The 19355-nt window shown below is 50.6% G+C and overlaps 1 protein-coding gene across 20 annotated transcripts in view; it reads left to right on the forward strand.

The window, feature by feature from the left end:
- The window catches only part of LOC149127591 (uncharacterized), a 196538-nt gene that overhangs the window by 120380 nt on the left and 56803 nt on the right, over positions 1-19355 (forward strand). For 5 of the 20 annotated variants that reach the window (XR_016231048.1, XR_016231051.1, XR_016231056.1 and 2 more), the window contains one exon: positions 611-819. The exons of the other annotated variants lie outside the window; for them this stretch is intronic. The gene's annotated coding sequence lies outside the window, so the exon portion shown is untranslated. The remainder of the gene's footprint in view (positions 1-610; positions 820-19355) is intronic. 20 annotated transcript variants of the gene reach the window in all.

Raw genomic sequence — 19355 nt, forward strand, 5'->3', positions numbered from 1 at the left:
AGGAAGACCTTTCTCTCTGTCTCTCTCTCACTGTCCACTCTGCCTGTCAAAAAAAAAAAAATACAGGAGGAGGATGTATGTCGGGTACGTGCAGATTCTGCACCATTTCACCAAAAAGACGCAGCACCTTGGCACCCGTGGGGGCTCCTTGCAGGCCCCAGGGACGTCTGTGTCTCCTGATCGGGAATGTGCCCGAGATCTCGTGCTCTACTCAGAGGAGCTGAGAACATTTCCACCTAAACAGCTGGGGTTCTGGCCGTGCTCGCCAGGAAGGGGAGAGAGGAAAGGCTGTGTGTGCCAGGCTCTGTCTTGCATTTTAAATGCGCAACTCTTGCCTTCAGTGGGTGTGGGTGGCAGACCATTCTTCAGTCCTGTTCTAAAATGCCTTGGAGCTCAGCATCACTTCCCTTGGAGATCCAAGGAACTTTGCTCTTTGCCCAAAATACCTCCCTCTCCCTAAGCAATTTCCCCTCCTCTGAGAAATGCTGGCGTGTCGGGCTGCACTGCCCTTGAACCAGGCGACGTTCTCTGCTTGTCTTTATCTGTCTAAATAAAGCTAACCTACATTTGCTGTCTAATTCATTCGGATGCTTGCTGATGCTATTTACAGCATTCCCGAAGGCCGAAGGCCCGTGGAAAACAAGATGCATTATCTCCAGTGGGGAGCTTTCGGATTTGCTGGCCATTTAAGGAATGCAAGAATCTGAAGAATCTCTTCAGTCTTCCGTGGCTCAGACCCGAAGGACAAAGGAACCCTTGGAGTTTTTTATTCCGGGCAGTCTTGGACTTGGACTTGCTACAATCAGTTGACAGAAAGAGGTAGCTAGAAATGCAGTCTCAAATTCTCTCTCTCTCTCTCTCTCTCTCTCTCTCTCTCTCTCTCTCTCATACAAGTGTGTATTTCCTCCTGGGCGTGACTGTTCAGTCCCCTGTCGGTTTACTCTCAGGGCACGCGTGTCAAAGGGCAGAAGCAGCTGTCACGTTAGCACGCAGACTCTTGGTGACTTTTTTCCTTCTGTCCACCGTGACCTCTTCAGCCTCCGTAAGGCATCTCATTAGAGAACCCTGATACTTGTACAGGAAAGGAAATGCTACAGGGAAGGGAGGAACTATCGGGGTGGGGGGTGGGGGTGGCTCTCGAGAGTTCTCCACAGTAAGCTTCTGTAGAACTTGGAGCTAAGTGAGGTTTCAAAACTGCCGTTTGGTTTTCCAGATCCAGTATTTCGGTGGATCTGTTGGTTTGCTTAGCGGGAGGGAGCGAGCTGGTACAATGGGATTGTTTTAACCATTAGTACCCCGCTGCTACCTTACACGCAGGCTTATTATCAGCCAGGATCCTATGACGTTGGTCGTTGGTCGCAGGGAGTGAGTCAGAAGCCACAAGCTAACAGGTCTATTCCGTCTCACCGTCACCTAGGAAACCAGCGCATCATCCACAGGAAATGCGGCCCCGATGGGGAGTGTACCCAGATCGGGTTATAAAGCTGGCAATGAGGTTTTCAAAGGAGGTCCGATAATAATGTGCGGCATCTTGGTCTAGGGTGACAGGTGGGTGCAGCCTCTTAGACGGGGGTGGGGGGCTGTGAGGCAGATGCCGTGGGAGAAATTAATCAGCTGAAAGCCTTCCTCTGCTTTCAAGAAACTGGCCAAGGGCGAGAGAGAGAGATGCAGATGTGATGTGATTCCCCCAGCAGAAGGCTTTTATTTTCCCAAGGCTGAGGGCATTTGTTGGGTTGGTTGTTTGGTGTGTGGAATGAGATAAAGAAATTCACAACATAGCAAACCAGGATTCCTGCTGAGATGGACATCCCCCTTTGCAGGGTCCCTGTCCTTGAGTTAATGCAATGCTGGGGAGACCCCTGGGGGTAAACCTCAGCTCCCCTGGTGCTCTCTCTCCCTCTCTCCTTGACCGTGATGGTTCAGCATAATCCGTTGGCCTTAGTGTAGATCTGCAATTTATCATGCAGCATGCAAACATCTGTGGGTAAAGCCTAGCACAGCTGGGAAAAGCGACCTGCACAGGTTCATGTTGTTTGATGAGCGTCATGGTTCCAGGCCAATTTAGACTCTGCTGCATCGAGTGAGTGATTCCACTTCGAGGTGTGTGATGCCCTGTTGTGGATTCAGAGACTGTTCGAATGGGAAAAAAAAAAAAACTCTGTAATCATCTAGCTCACCCCCTCTTCTTGCCTGTGAGAATTGAGTCTCAGGCGAAGTGACTTGTTCACGGAGAACTGGTGTGTGTGTCAGAGGTGCAGGAGGAGGAGAGGGAAGAGGCAGGAGCTTGCTCACAAGCCACCACTTATTAGGCTACCCCAAAGACGACTATCAGAATATTAAGCTGCTTGATTAAGTCCCGACTAGGAAGGGGCAATGTTTCCATCATGGGCTGCTCAGCACGTGCCCAGTATAACGTTCTGTTCTGAGGTTCTGTTGAATGGGGAATGAGGACAAACCTAGGTCAGCTGGCTCAGAGGCTGGAGAGGATTTGCCCTGGAAGTGGTGTGGGGAAGAACCATCAAATGTACGAAGGTCTGTCCTGTAGATTCCAAGAACGATTGAATGGGAACGTCGTGTGCCATTGAAGGAGCCTCGTCGATTGGTGTGTGTTCAAGGGTGATGCGGGTCAGCCTTGCATAAGTCATTTTCAATAATTCAAGCTGCTTGAAGGGCATTAAATTGATGAATATAGCAAAGAATTCTTTATCTCTGGAGGTGTTCCAGCGCTCGTTCGTTCCTTCATCCAGAAACAGTTCCCGAGCACCTGCCAAATGCCAGGCTTGCCAGGCTCCCGGGAGACAAAGATGACTAACACAGTCCAGGGGAGATTCTGTGGTGGCTGACGTACAAGGACCAACGCCCTGTGCTCTAGAACGCCGGGGAAGATTCGTGCGTTGGACAGATGGTGGGTCGGGGGGCCTCAGGTCTGTGTGAATGAAGGCAACACCGGCTGCTCTAATCATCAAATCTCAGAATGTCTATGGCTCAAACATGATAGGAAATTCTGGTTTCGCTCGTACACCATCCAAAATGGGCGTTCTGCTGGGGGGGTGGCTGTCTTTCAAGCAGTGATTCGAAGGCGCAGGTCCTTCTTCTACCTTGTGAACCCACCGCCTTCAATCTGTGGCTTACGAGCCAGCTCCAGGCATTGACATCTTTCTGAGGGACAGAGAGAGGACACGGAAGGCTGTGTGGGGACGGGATGATGGGCTGGGCCTCGAGTGGTGCTCATGAGCTCTGCTCACATTGTATGTGCTAGGACACAGTCACGTGGCCACCCCTAACCACAGGAAGACTGAAAGCACAGTCTAGCTGTGTTCCCAGTGAGGAGAGGAAATAGATTTTTAAAAATGATTGGTATTTTGGGGACTGGCATTGTGGCATAGTGGGTAAAGCTGACGTCTGCCGGGCTGGCATCCCATATGGGTACCGGCTTGTGTCCCGTCTGTCCCGCTTCCCATCTAGCTCCCTGCTAATGGCCTAGAAAAAGCAGTAGATGATGACCCAAGTGTTTGAGCCCCTGCCACCCACATGGGAGACCCAGATAAGCTCCTCGTTCATGGTTTCAGCATGGCCCAATGCTGGCCATTGCATCCATCTGGGGAGTGAACCAGCAGATGGAAGACCCCCACCCCCTTCCTCTCTGTGTGTGTGTGTGTGTGTGTCCCTCTCTCTGTAACTCTACCTTTCAAATTAAAAATAACCTTTTAAAAAGATTATTGGTATCTTTACTTGAGAGAGAGGAAGAGACAGATATAGAGAGACAGACAGAAGAAGCCATATGGGGAGAGAGAGCAATCTTCGCTCCACTGAGTCATTCCCCAAATGCCCAGAATGGCTGCAGCTGGGGCAGGCTGAAGCCAGGAAGCCAGAGCTCCATCCAGGTCTCCCGTAAGGGTGATAGGGGTCCAGATACCTAAGCCATCACCTGCTCTCTCCCAGGACAAGTTAGCAGGGAGCTGGATCAGAAGCAGAGCAGCCAGGACTTGACCCAGCGCTTGGATGTGGAATGCAGGTGGGCATCGCAAGCAGCCGCTTAATTCCCTGTGCCCCACACCTACCCCGGGCTTGGCTGCTAGCCTGAGGTGAAAGTAAGGATGAACACAATGGCTTTCCTGTTACAACAGGCATGTGTTGGGTTAATTAGAGATTTCAAAGTAAAGGAATGGCCGGCGCCGCAGCTCACTAGGCTAATCCTCCACATGCAGCGCTGATACCCCGGGTTCTAGTCCTGGTCAGGGCGCCGGATTCTGTCCCGGTTGCCCCTCTTCCAGGCCAGCTCTCTGCTGTGGCCCAGGAAGGCAGTGGAGGATGGCCCAAGTGCTTGGGCCCTGCACCCACATGGGAGACCAGGAGGAAGCACCTGGCTCCTGGCTTTGGATCAGCGCAGCGCGCTGGCCGTGCGGCCATCTGGGGGGTGAACCAACGGAAGGAAGACCTTTCTCTCTGTCTCTCTCACTGTCTAACTCTGCCTGTCAAAAAAAAAAAAAAAAAAGTAAAGGAACAATAGTGCAGCAGCTTGCTTTTTATGTTGACGCATATGAAAGTCGCAGAGTATTTTTATATCCAGTATCTTTGTTTTCCTAACAGTTCTAGTAACTACAATGCAGACCATGTAATTAATTTCTTGTTTTGTAAGAGACTGTCGGAGCCAGAAACAGGAGGATACCTGTATACAAATTCATGATAGACTTGTAGATTTCTAGGGAGCATCGCCATTGGAAGTATGTGATAAAAATCCTGTGTACTTCCTAGTATTTCACAACTACCTTCTCATTTAGTGTGCTCATCAGCCAGGTGGATTAATTGATACTGGTGAAATTTCAGCCTTAGAAATAAAGCAACAGTGGTGGCTACAACAAGGAAAGTTAAAAGGCTAATAAAAAACTGGAGGAATGGAAACTCTCCTGAATATATAAAGCACTATGACACATCAATACTTTTTAAAAATGCATTTATTAGCCGGCGCTGCGGCTCACTAGGCTAATCCTCCGCCTTGCGGCGCCGGCACACCGGGTTCTAGTCCCGGTCGGGGCGCCGGATTCTGTCCCGGTTGCCCCTCTTCCAGGCCAGCTCTCTGCTATGGCCCGGGAGTGCAGTGGAGGATGGCCCAAGTGCTTGGGCCCTGCACCCCATGGGAGACTAGGAGAAGCACCTGGCTCCTGCCATTGGATCAGCGCGGTGCGCCGGCCGCAGCGCGACAGCAGCAGCGGCCATTGGAGGGTGAACCAACAGCAAAAAGGAAGACCTTTCTCTCTGTCTCTCTCTCTCACTGTCCACTCTGCCTGTCAAAAAATAAAAAAATAAAAAATAAAAAAATAAAAATTCATTTATTTCTGGAAGGTTGAGAGCCAGAGCCAGAGATCTATCTCGTGGTTAACTCCCCCAGATGCTGGCAGCAACCGAGGCTGGACCAGGCTGAGGTCAGGTGCCTGGAGCTCCATCTCGGTCTCCCTTCGGGTGTCAGGCACCCAAGTCCTGGAGTCCTCCTCTGCTGCCTCCCAGGGCGTGCGTTAGCAGGGAGCTGCATCAGAAGTGGAGCTGGGACTTGAACCCCGGGCCCTTTGATAAGGGACACAGGCATCCCGAGTGAGGCTTAGCCGCTCTGCCGAATGCTTGGCTCTACACATCCATAATTTAAAGGGAAATATCTCAACAGAAAATTTGGCAAAGAACATGAATTTAAAATCATAGAGATTTCAGGAACATTTAAAAAAACAGAATGAAGAGAGAAGAAAGATAGCTTCTATATCAACAAAGGTACAAGGAAATAGGAACGTTGATCATTTTCTGGTAGAGATATTAGTTGGCAAAATCTTTCCAAAGGTAAAACTGGAAACATTAAAACTTTAAACATATTTATTAAAGATTTATTTATTTATTTGAAAGAGTTACACAGAGAGAGAAGGAGAGGCAGAGAGATAGACAGAGAGGTCTTTTATCCGCTGATTCACTCCCCAATTGGCCACAACAGCCAGAGCTGTGCTGATCTGAAGCCAGGAGCCTGAAGCTTCTTTGGGGTCTCCCACATGGGTGCAGGGGCCCAGGGACTTGGGCCATCTTCTACTGCTTTCCTAGGAGCATTAGCAGGGAGCGGGATTGGAAGTGGAGCATCTGGGACTCAAAGCAGCTCCATATGGGATGCTGGCACTGCAGGCCAGGCCTTTAACCCACTGTACCACAGTGCTGGACCCAAGGCAAATGATTTTAATATCAGCATTCTTGTGAGTCCAGCCAAAAGGTGGATCAAATGACATAGTAAGGAAATGAGACTACAGGCTGCCATTTAAAAACTACATTTAAGAGCCAGCAAAAAGCCAAAGGTGAATCTCACTCCCCAACGGCAATGAGAAAGCACGATTTAAAAAACATACACAGAAATGTTTAGATACCTTACAAACCAGTGAATTCTGAAAGACTGTTAGTAAGACGAGCTGAATAAGGGTGATTTAAGCTTAGAAAGACACACTGATCCCTTAAGTTTTAAAACTAGGTAGCGTTCTCTCCTTATCGTTGATCTCCATTCTACTAGGCCACTTTTTCCCAAAACAGACCAATTCATACATATGGAAAAATCAGTCAAAAAAGCTGTTGATGAATTTGCCAAGCAACCCCCATTAGAGAATTCAATGTGGTGTAGGCCTAATAGGTCTAGAATCTGTGATACCATCCCTGGTGTTCCACAGAGGTTTCAGAATGAGAAACTTCACCACAGCTGGGTTTATTTTTAAATTTTGGTTTTGTATTTATTAGAGAGGCAGAAAGACCCTACCTACTGGTTCGTGCCACAAATGATCACAATGGCTGGGCCTGGCTCAGGCTACGAGCTAGAGCTCAATCCAGTTCTCCCACATGGGTGGCAAGGAGCCAACTGCTTAGGCCTTCACCTACTGCCTCCCACAGTCTGCACTGGCAGGAAGCTGGCAAGAGGAGCCAGAGCCAGTACTGAGCCCAGGCCCTCTGTGCTAAATGCCAAGCCCCATTTTTATATTGTTTACACAAAATTTTAGCCTTTACCTGAAATTTTTTTAATAAAGATTTATTTGTTTATTTGAAAGGAATAGTTACAGAGAGAGAGGGAGAGACACAGATTTTCCAGCCACTGGTTCTCTCCCCAAATGGCTACAATGGTCTGGGGTTAGGCCAGGCCAAAGCCAGGAACCAGGAGCTTCATCCAGAATTAATATCTGGATCCCAGCTTTCAAAGTTGATATCGGTCCTGCAATCACACATTCAAAATTATTTCTATTTCTTAGATTTTGTTTCCTCAATTTTTGTTCATTGCTGGTCATTGCATAGACTCAGCCAGCATTTTTCCCACGGTTGAATCTCTCCTTGTCATTCATAATCACCCCTATTATCCACACACGACACTGTTGATTTTTTTTATTACCAGGTTCAAGTTGCTAATCTCTTTTATTTCCATCATAACCATAAGACAATTCTCAATTGTACATTGAACATCCTCACTGCTTTTGTCAAAATCAGAGACACAAGGATTAATGACACTGCAAAACACCCAAAACTAAATTCTTTACAATGCTGCGGGCAACAGAAAACAAGTTGACCAAGGCTAAAACCTTCGGATCAATCACTCTCGCTCTCTGCTGGGGAGCAGGCCAAGTTGAAAGACTCCTGCTTTTGAAGCCAAGTATTTTGCATCTGCACGAACACTCACCTGTGACCGAGCTGCCCAGGGACTCCTGCCTGTCCACAGCCACGATGCCATGGCAGTGAGGACGTGCACTGGTGATACCAGTGCGCAAATTAAAAATATGTAACCCACCAAAATGATTTTTAGATAGCTCAGCTGCTTTACATAGTCTGAACAGGGCTGTGGATTCTGTATCTGTGTGGGTTATTTAACAAATGGAGGCAAATTGTATTTCCCCAGTAGTCTATATGTACATCCAGCCTTCTCACAAATGCACGTACATAGAGTTTGTGTATGATGGAGAACAGTCACACTATCTCACTATAGTCCATGCGGGACAATGTCCATACAGGACAATGCAGTTCCCAGCCTTGGAATCCTCGAGGTCAAAACCTTAATTATCAGTTAGCAAGACAAAAGACAGTCACATGCTTTTGTTTTTTAAAATATTTGTTTATTTATTTGAGCCACAGAAAAATAGAGACAGAACTCCTCTTATCCACAAGCTCACTCCCCAAATGCTTGCAGTGTCTGGGGCTGGGCCATGCTGAAGGTTGGAGTCAAGAGCTAGGAACTCTTGGAGCCAGCGCTGTGGCATAGTGGGTAAGGCCACTTCCTGCAGTACCAGCATCCCATATGGGCACCGGTTCGAGTCCCGGCTGCTCCACTTCCAATCCAGCTCCCTGCTGATGCACCTGGGAAAGCAGTAGAAGATGGCCCAAGTGTTTGGGCCCCTGCACCCATGTGGGAGACCCAGAAGAAGCTCCTGATTCCTAGTTTGAGCCTAGCCCAGCGCCGGCCATTGCAGCCATTTGGGGAGTAAACCAGCAGAGGGAAGATCTCTCTCTGTCTCTGTCTCTCCCTCTCTCTAAAACTCTAACTTAAAAAAAAAAAAGAGCTAGGAACTCAGTCCCAATCTCCCATGCTCCTATGTAGGAGCCAGGACCACTGTCCCCCAGAGTCTGCTTTAGCAAGAAGCTGCAGACGCGAGCAGAGCTGGGACTAGAACCCAGCTTCTCGGATGGGGGACACAGGCACCCTAACCAAACACTCAACCTGTTTTCATCGTTCTTTTATTTATTTGACAGGCAGAGTGGACAGTGAGAGAGAGAGAGACAGAGAGAAAGGTCTTCCTTTTGCCTTTGGTTCACCCTCCAATGGCTGCCACGGCTGGCGCGCTGCGGCCAGCGCACCGCGCTGATCTGATGGCAGGAGCCAGGTACTTCTCCTGGTCTCCCATGGGGTGCAGGGCCCAAGCACTTGGGCCATCTTCCACTGCACTCCCTGGCCATAGCAGAGAGCTGGCCTGGAAGAGGGGCAACCGGGACAGAATCCAGTGCCCCGACTGGGACTAGAACCCGGTGTGCCAGCGCCGCAAGGCAGAGGATTAGCCTAGTGAGCCGCGGCGCCGTCCCCTGTTTTCATCTTTCAAAATGGCAATCTAGGGGTGGATGTTGTGGCACAACCAGTTAAGCTGCTGCTCGGGACAGCCACATCCCATATCGGTGTGCCTGGTTCAAGTCCCAGCTGCTCCGCTTCCAATCCAGCTTCCTGCTAACGCACCTGGGAAGCAGCAGATCGTGGCTCAAGGACCTGGGCCCTGCTACCCATGTGGGAGACCCAAATGTGGTTCCTGTGTCTGACTTCAGCCTGACCCTGACTCAGCCTTTGTGGCCATCTGGGAGGTGAACCAGCAGACAGGAGATGTGTGTGTGTGTGTATGTGTGTGCACACGTGTGGGTGTGTGACTCTATCTTTGAAATAAAGAAATCTTTTTAAAGGTATCTATATATTAGCACACGTTGGATTAGGGTGTTCTTCAAGATGATCCTCATTTTCCAATTGAGATTTTTAGAAAATATGAGGTGGCACGCGATTCCCCTCTACTTCTCAGGGACCAATAACAATGAATTCCCATGGAGTTCGTATTGGAAGATTTGCCACAGAGCAAGGCCAGGGTCACGAGCGAATGCTGTATGTTTCTTAAAGTGCAGAAGGCTGCAGGATCACAGCTCAGCCTCCAGCCTCCCCGTCAGTCTTCAGGAGCTGCTCCTCCCTCGGATGTCAGGGCTGCAGGCGGCTCTCTACGTGACACCACGTCCCCGGCCTCCTCGCTCTCCCAGGCGACTGTGCCTCTGAGTCAGCTCATGAGTCATGGCGCTCGTTAGCGGGACTCAGAATGCCTCTCCATCCTCTCCAGTCCTTTTGTCTCTCCTCTTGTACCTGCTTTCCTGGCAGCCTGAGGTCTGTGAACGACCTTGATGCTAGAGGCGGGGTCGCTAATAAGATGGTCTGATCAGCAAAGGGGTTGGCAGAGAGCAGGCAAAATTGAAGGCGATGCTGGTGGCGATGAGGCCACGGAGGAGAATGAGCACAATTGTCTTGGAGGGATTTCAGCGACCGGATTTGCCATCTCTGTCCGTGGTGGTTCCTGGGACAGCGCTGGAATCCTTGGTTTCTTGGCCCCTTCTTTTTCTCTTGGTCTTTTCTTTCCCTCCTCCCTGCACCCCCCACCTCCCGTGTCCAGATGGCACAAGGTGAAAGCCGAGGGGCACGGCTCCTCTGGAGACAGTCAGAGGAGTAGCAACGCTCCCACGCTGCAAAACTCCGTTCTCCTGCCGTGTCGGATCTGTCCTCATTTCTACTCGTTTGATTTTACACCCCCAGTGTTTGCCTTTCTGCGACAGGTGGACTAGAGGGATGAACGAGAAAAAGATTTATGCCTTGCTGGTGTCTCCTGAGCGTGTGGAGAAGCCCCCTGAAATGACACTAATAAGGAGCTCTAAATTCTCTACAGCACCAAAGGACTGTTATTAATTCATGCTCTTACTTTAAGTCCTTTGCATTAAAAAAAAAAATCACTTCTTTGTAAGGCAGAGAGACAGAGACAGAGATCCCCTGTCTACTGGTTCACTCCCCTAATGTCTGCAGAAGCCAGGGTGAGCCAGCAAAAGCCAGGAGCCCAGAACTGAATCTGAGTCTCCAATGGAGGTGGCAGGGATGCAAGAACGTGCTGCCTTGCTGGGTGTACATTACTAGAACCTGAACTTGGACGTGGAGCGGGGACTGGAACACAGAACGCAAGCATCCCCAGTGGCATCTTCAGTGCTGTGCCAAATGCCCCCCGCCCCAAAGCCCTGGGTGAAATGGTTGGTAGTTTTCTCAGCTGAGCAGGGACAGCTTCCATGAGGTCTGATGGGTTGGTTCTGAAAGGGACCCCAGAGTCATCCTGTCCTCCCCTTTCGTTCACTTGGCAGGCATTTCTCCAGCACCTACGATGAGCGAGCCCTGAGCCTGGAGCCTCAGGGCGGCACTTTGGAAGTCACTGTGCACACACAGCCCCTGGCCAGCTCTGTAAAATGTAGGCCCTGGGTCTGGAGGCCTGGGGTGGGGGCTCGAGGTTGCACGTCTCACTAGGCTTCCTAGAGATGCCCACGCTGCTGGCCTACGGACCGATTACTCCCTTTGAGTAGCAAAACCACGGGGGCTCTGCACAGTGAGACCAGGCTCTGTTCCCAGGTATGTCAGACCCACAGGTTCCTTGATGCAGCCTTCGGCACTCCTCTTCCTCAGCCACTGGCATTTGTCCACGAGGCCCAGGCCCTGCTTACCTATTCTTCCAAATGCTTTTGACTTGTTCACGTCTTCCGTGTCGCTGGCTGGTGTTAAAGCTGCCAGATTCCAGTTTGGTATTTGTGCAAGGAGAAAGAGCAATATTCTTCAGCCATGGCTCGGAGCTCTAGCCTAGGCCAAATCACCAGTCACATTGTGGGCGGGCCCCAGTTAACAGCAAGGTGTCCCTTGGATTGCATTTACAGTTTCTTAGATATCTCCTTTTACAGTTTGTTAGTTCGCACCCTTTGCTGGTTTTTCTATTGGGATCTTTGCCCTGGAATTATGGAGTAAAACAGCTCTTCCTTCACATATTAAGGAGAATCCCTTTTGTCCCAGTAAAGTGTTGGGGGTTTCTGTTTTTCGTATTTTGACTCTATTAACTTTGGAGTTTAGCTTGTGAGTTTTCTTGCTAATCTGAGCAAGCTCCTTGACCTGTGAAGACAGTTTCTTCCTCTCCCAGTAGGTGGAGGCGGGAGAGACTTCATATTGCAGGGACAGTGGAGAGTTAAAAAGCAAGAACCTGTGGAACAGTGCCGTACAAACATGGGACACGGTTAGTTTGCTGTCCGACGTCATGTGGCTCTGGTAGTTGTACTGAGCCCAGCCTGGGACGTAGATGCCTGGTATAGACAAGCCCCAGCTTTGTTTCGTTCTGTTTTGAGTTTGGTTCTTGTTAAGCAAACATTGACTGAGCACTTGTGAGTTCTGTTCTGGGTTCTGGGTGTGTGGAGATACGGAAGCTGGCCTTGGAGGCTGTCTCTTCATTGCGTTGTAGTGCAGAGGGGCCTAGGGTTTCTGTTCACCTTGCGCCTCCTCAACACCCCCCTCTGTCAACAGAGATCTGCCACCACTCCCAACACGTCCAGTGATGCAGCTGCCTCCGCACGGAGGCAGAGTGTCAGGTTCTTCACAGGTGCCCACACTGGCTGCTTCCTCTGTTAGAAATTTATACTGGGATAGATATCGAAACACCTCTGTTCCCATGCTGGGGTACCTGGACTCAATACCTGGCTGCAGCCTCCTGCCGATGCAGCTTCTGGGAGGTAGTGGGTAGTGACTCAAGTTTTGGATTCCTGCCACCCATGCGGGAGACCTGGGTGGAGTTCTAGGCTCCTAGGGTGGCCCAGCCATGGCTGTGTAGGCATTTGGAGAGTGAGCCAGCAGATGAGAGATTACTCTGTTTTTCTCTCTCCATCCCTCTGCCTCTCGAATAAATAAATAAAAAGTTTAAAACATAAACATGTGAGAAGTTATTTATTTGATTTTTTTTTTCATTTTATTTGAAAGGCACAGAGAGAAAGAAAGAAATATCTTCCGTCGGCGCCGTGGCTCACTAGGCTAATCCTCCGCCTAGCGGCGCTGGCACCCCAGGTTCTAGTCCCGGTCGGGGTGCCGGATTCTGTCCTGGTTGCCCTCTTCCAAGCCAGCTCTCTGCTGTGGCCAGGGAGTGCAGTGGAGGATGGCCCAAGTACTTGGGCCCTGCACCCCATGGGAGACCAGGAGAAGCACCTGGCTCCTGCCATTGGATCAGCGCGGTGCGCCAGCCACATCACTCCGGCCGCGGTGGCCATTGGAGGGTGAACCAATGGCAAAGGAAGACCTTTCTCTCTGTCTCTCTCTCTCACTATCCACTCTGCCTGTCAAAAAAAAAAAAAAAAAAAAAAAGACAAGAAAGAAAGAAAGAAAGAAAGATCTTCCATGTGCTGGTTCGCACTTCAAATGCAGCAGGCCTGGGCCAGGCTGAAGCCAGGAGCAAGGAACTCCATCTGGGTCTCCCACATAGGTGGCAGGGGCCCAAGGACTTGAGCCGTCACCTGCTGCCTCCCAGGGTGTGCATTAGCGGGAGGCTGGATCAGAAACAGAAGCTGGGACTCAAATCAAGGACCCTGATATAAGATGCAGGCATCTCAAATGGTGGCTTAAGTGCCTATGCTAAAAGCTCATTCTGAGAAACTTATACTCATTAAAATTATTTTTATAACAGAAGTTTGAAGAGTGCTATGTCCATTTAGACTGATGGACTTTTGTCTTTGATTCAAGCAGTAGAAAGTTTAAGTTTCCCTACATTTATTGTGTTTTATGCAGGAAAAAGAAGAACATAAGAGTGGGGGTTGGGATGCAGGGGGTTAAGCCATGGTTTGGGATGCCTGCATTGCAGGTCGAAGTGCCTGGAGTTGAGCTCCACCTCTATTCCCAGAGTGGGAGAGAGAGTGAAATAGTAGATGGAAGATCTCTCTCTCTCTTTCTCTCTCTCCCCACTCTGCCTTTCAAATAGATAAATCTTTTTAAGAAAGTTAATGGCACCACTACATGTGAGAAAAGAGAATATTAACCATTCATAGTGTAATAGAAATGCCTGAGAACATTTGTGTTTGCCTCTGATTGGCATTTGTTGCTAATAGAGTCAAAGGAAGGAATCTCTAATGGCGACGTTCAGCAGTCATCCAGTAGCGAATGTTCTCCTCCCCCTGCTGACTCCCGCATTATTCTTCCTACACACAGATTCACCTTTTGGGTCCCTCCATGGAGCAAGGATAAAACAAAAAAAGTCAATATTATCGAATCCCTTCCATTTGCCAAGCACTGTGCTAAGTGCTTTCCTATACATTTTCTCATTTAATGGTTCCTTTGCTTACTGACTGTGGAGAAGAGAGTGAGGCTGTGCCTTCGCCCTGCCACCTCTTCCACCCAGAAGCCTCCCTGTCTGTCTGCATCAGCCTCATCCTGGTGGCCAGGAACCGAGATGGGGACAAAATCCATTCTTCTTTCATCTTGTCCAGGAACGCAGCAAACACTCGGTTAGTATCTCATGTCTAGAAAATGAGAGCTGTGTCGATTTTGGAAAAAGTGAATGGGCAGGGCTGAATGCTGAGTGTTTTTTAACAACACACTGTGTACCCGTGTGGGTGGGAGGTCTCTCTCGTCCTGGCGTCTCGCCCAGCTATTGCACAGCACTCTCTGGGAACCAGGAGCCACAGGCATCTGACTCCTGTGCCGAGGTATTTATCTCAGGTCACTCAGCACTTCCCTCTCTATCCCCACCCCAGCTAAATGACCTCCTGGAGACACGTGACAGGGCTTCTCCGATCCTGGGATTACCTGCAGTTTTCTCCTCTCACCGTGATTCCAAATCTTAGGCTGCACTAAGGAAGACGTTGCCCGGGTGATGTTGCACAACCAGCAGCAAAGGACTCCTCCTGGGTGGGAGCGAGGAGCTGACGCACTCTCTCAGCTCTTAGGAACGGTTCCCCTGCTGCTGACGGACACTGCAAGGGTTCAGCCAGGAGGCTGCCAAGGACCTCCCTGGTAACTGTCAAAAAGGAGGCAGCCAGGACTAGCCAGAGCTGAGCTGGGGCAACTGAGTCGTTGCACCCAAGATTGGCAGCCAGCTGTCCAAGTCTCAGTGCCTTGGCACAGTGACAAAGCCATAGCTGGCTGGATCTGGAGGGTGATTAGTGCCCAACGACAGAAGACTCTAGAAAAGGATGTGCTTGTAATTGACATGTGGTGACATTGTTATTCCAGAGAGTTCTTTCTCGTTCTTTCACTTGCACACTAGGCATTTGAGTGCCCATGCCAGGCCCTAGTTTGGAGCGAGGCCACCCTACCCTGCCCTCGGAGAGCCGACAGGTCGGCATAAGGGGGATGTGCACAGGGGGCTTTGGAGAATGGGGAGGAGTCACTGAACGTGAGACTGGGACAGTTGGGCGAGTGTCCCCCAGAATGTGGGAAAGGTGCATACAAAAGGCGAGGGGGAGGGAGATTCTGGGTGGAGTCAGCAGTGCCAGGGAGAACAGGTGGCCCCGGAAAAGTATAGGGTGCTGATGTGGCTGCATCAGAACACACAGGGTAAGGCTCAAGAGACGACCCTGGAGATGGGCCGGGGTCAGATTCGGAACCGCCTCACAGGGCCAGCATCATAGTGTAGCCTGTGACACAGGCATCCCAATAAGGGCATCAGCTCAAGTCCTGGCTGCTCCACTTCTAATCCAGCTCCCTGCTGGAAGGGAAGACATCCAAAAGACAGCCCATGTGCTTGGGCCCCTGAATCCACGTGGGAGACCCCGATGAGGCTCCTGGCTTTGGCCTGGGCCAGCCCTGGCCATTGCAGCCATTTGGGGAGTGAACCAGAGGATGGAAAATATCTCTCTCTCTCTCTCTCTCTCTCTCTCTCTCTCATCCTCTGTAACTCTGCCTTTCAGGTACATGAATAAATTAACCAAAGAAAGAAAGAAGAAGCGTGATGTTGTGTGTGGTGCTAGAGAGTAATGGGAACCAATGGACTTTGTGGGGGTGGGGCGTGGGCAGGTCTGTCTTTGTAGGACTTGTTAACTTATTTGTACTGTGGAGACCAAGGGCCAGGGAGGCCAGCTCAGAATCAGCAGGACCAGACTGGGGGATCTTGCACTAACTGAAGAAGGGAGAATGTGGGCCAGAGATGACAGGAAGGCAGAGGAAGGCGGCTGCGAGGTGCAAGGGGTTGGGCCAACTGCCCGTGACAATGATGAGCCAAAGAGGGCCTGAGCAGGAGCTCAGAGCGGCTTTCAGCTTTGGGGGCTGGGAGGAAGGTGAGAGGAGAAGAGGTTTGCGGGAAGGCGAGGGAGGGATCCATCCGGCTGAAGCAGGGCTCCGGGGAGAAACCTTTTCCATCCACCCAAGGTCGGTGGAGGAAGGCCAGGGAGAGTGAGGGCTGCGGGAGTACCCCAGTGGAGGCTTGGGTGAGAGCGGAGGGGGCTCGCACGCTGCCTGGCTGGTTCAGATGGCGTCTGTGCACGACTGAGGCTGCACACGAGAGGTCTTGCGTACCTGCAGCCAAGCGGAGCCTGGCAGGCTGTTTCCATGGTGACGCGTGCGCTGTGCGCAGGAGGGAGTGGGAGGCTGATCCCTTCCAGAACTGCGGGTCACAAGGCTGTGGCAGGCTAACAGACAAACAGGAAGAGGACGGAGTCAGTGTGCAGAACTGCTGGCAGTCCACCGGGGTTGTGCCGTCATAACTCCGGATGAAGCCGAGCGTTTCAGAAGGGTTGGGGCAAGCCAGTGAACGCTCCTGCTGGGTTATTCTGGGTACCACTTAATGAGAGCAGAGAGAAGTGGGCGCCAACTCGGGACAACTCCAAGTGTGCAGATGCCCATCATAAACCCTTCAGTATCCCGGGGCTCTCAGTAGCTACAGATCACTTCCAGGCTTCGGGAGAACCAGGTGGAGATGTACAGAGGTTTGGTTTGGTTTGGTTTGGATTTTTTGTTTTTGTTTTTGTTGTTTTGGTCTGCCACACTAACAGCAACAAATACGCAGGAAACTTCTGGAGGTCTTTGGAAAACTCAGATGCTGGCAAAGGTCCAGACTGGATATTGTTGTTAAGAAATTTTAGGACCAGGGCTGGCTTTGTGGTGCACTGGATTAAGCCGCTACTGGAGATGCCAGCATCTCATATCAGAGTGCTCTTTTGCGTCCCAGCTGCTCCACTTCTAATCCAGCTCTCGCTAATGTGCCTGGGAAGTCCGCAGATGATGGTTCATGCTTAAGGCCATGCTACCCGCATAGGAGACCAGGACGGAGTTCCAAGCTTCTGGCTTCAGCCTGGCCCAGACCTGGCTGCTGTAGCCATTTGGGGAGTGAGCTAGAAGATAGAAACTCTGCTTCTCTCTGTCTCTCTCTGTCTCTGTCTCTGTCTTTGTCTGTCTGTCTCTCTCTCTCTGTCATGCTGACTTTCAAATAAAAAATCTTTAAAAACATAAGAAAGAAATTAATTTGAGGACCATTTTGCACAGATGGACAGAAGCAATGGCACCCTGAAGCTCTGGTTTTCCAGTGTATGTATGTAAAATAGACATAAAGTTTACCATTTTTACCAGTTTTAAGTGTGTATTTCCAAAGCATTAAGGATAATAATCACAATCTCGTGCATCCATCACCACTAGCTGCTTCTTTTTTTACTTATTTGACAGGTAGTATTAGACAGTGAGAGAGAGAGACAAGAGAGAAAGGTCTTCCTTCCGTTGGTTCACCTCCCAATGGCCGCCACGGCCGGCGCGCTGTGCCGATCCGAAGCCAGGAGCCAGGTGCTTCCTCCTGGTCTCCCATGCAGGTGTGCAGGGGCCCAAGCACTTGGGCCATCCTCCACTGCCTTCCTGGGCCACAGCAGAGAGCTGGACTAGAAGAGGAGCAGCCGGAACTAGAACCTGGTGCCCATATGGGATGCCGGCACTGCAGGTAGAGGATTAGCAAAGTGAGCCACGGCACTGGCCCACTAGCTACTTTTAAAACTTTATCGTCAGGCCAGTGCCGCGGCTCACTAGGCTAATCCTCCGCCTTGTGGCGCCTGCACACCAGGTTCTAGTCCCAGTCGGGGCGCCGGATTCTGTCCCGGTTGCCCCTCTTCCAGGCCAGCTCTCTGCTGTGGCCAGGGAGTGCAGTGGAGGATGGCCCAAGTGCTTGGGCCCTGCACCCCATGGGAGACCAGGAGAAGCACCTGGCTCCTGCCATCGGATCAGCGCAGTGCGCTAGCCGCAGCGTGCCGGCCAAGGTGGCCATTGGAGGGTGAACCAACGGCAAAGGAAGACCTTTCTCTCTGTCTCTCTCTCTCACTGTCCACTCTGCCTGTCAAAACAAAAACAAAAACAAAAACAAAAACAAAAAACAAAACAAAACAAAAAAACCTTTATCGTCATCCGGGGCTGGCATTGTGACATAGTGAGTTAAGCTACCGTCTGCAGTGCTGGCATCCCATATGGCAGCCAGTTGGAGTCTTAGCTGCTCCACTTCTGGTCCAGATCTCTGCTAATGCACCTGGGAAAGCAGTGGAAGATGGGCCAAGTGCTTGGGCCCCTGCACCCATGTGGGAGACCTGGAAGATGCTCCTGGCTTCAGATTGGCCCAGCTGCGACCATTGTGGCCATTGGCAGAGTGAACCAGCAGATGGAAGATCTCTCTGTCACATAATATTTGAGAGCCAGAGTTACAGAGAAAGAAAGAGATCTTCTAACGGCTAGGTCACTCCCCAGATGGCCACAACAGCAAAGGCTAGGACAGGCCAAAGGCAGGAGCCTGGAAGTCCGTCTGGGTCTCCCGAGCACTTGGGCCATCCTCAGTAGCTTTCCCAGGAGCATTAGCAAAGATCTGGACTGGAAGCAGAGCAGCTGGGACCTGAAGTGGTGCTTCCATGTGGGATGCGGGCATGACAGGTGGCAGTTTAACCCACTGTGCCACAATGCTGGCCCTGTTCAGTTACTCTTAAAACAGGCCTGGGGTTATTATTATTATTATGGCAAGAAGATCCTCCTCCTGTGGGTGACCTTGCTAAACCTGGCCTCTGGGAGAGACTAATTTTAACCATCTTAATGACGGACGGGATGTATTAACCTTGCTCTCCAAGGTATTCAAATGGCTGATAGCAGAGCTTATTAAGAAGTCAGCTAAAATCAAGTCGGGGCATGGGCCCCCATCCAGGCGAGCTTTGCTCCAAAGAGAGTGGAGCATAATTATGGGAGGGCTTGTTTAGGGAGCAGCTTCACTGTAAGTAGCCACAAGTACAGTGCCTGGGGAGGGTGAGACCTCGTTGTGCCTCAGGATGCCGGCATGACCTGGGAGACCAGAATCTGCAATTGCAGATATCCTAGTCCCCTTTCTTTCCCTAGCGCAAACGTTTGCTGCAGGCAGGGATAGGCCTTTGTGACTTTCGCTCTTCATCCAAGAAGCTCAAGGTGGCTAGAGCAGGGTCCGTATGGGCCAGGGCTCAGGCTGGAGTCCTCAACTCCAAAGCAACAATAACCCCCAGAGCCCAGACTACCCCACAGATGCGTGCTGCTATCACGTGGAGAAGCAGACAGAAGAAGGAACGCGGCTGCGTCAGCGAACACCGCTCCATCATAACTGCCATAGAAATCCCATGGCCTGCCTTGGAGACCACGGCGAGACAAACACTGTTCCTGGGAGCTGGAAGGCAGACGGGATGACTGGCTACATAGAGTCACCCAGAAAACCAGGGAGAGTGCTAAGAGTTAGCCCCATCTCCCAGTACTCAGTCGAGTCATTGATTTTGTTCAGTTTTTGTAGTACTCCATGCTTGAAATGTGTATGGTGGGG

Source organism: Oryctolagus cuniculus, chromosome 3, assembly GCF_051225735.1.
Source record: "Oryctolagus cuniculus isolate XC-2025 breed Fujian yellow rabbit chromosome 3, ASM5122573v1, whole genome shotgun sequence".
Classification (NCBI taxonomy): Eukaryota; Metazoa; Chordata; class Mammalia; order Lagomorpha; family Leporidae; genus Oryctolagus; species Oryctolagus cuniculus.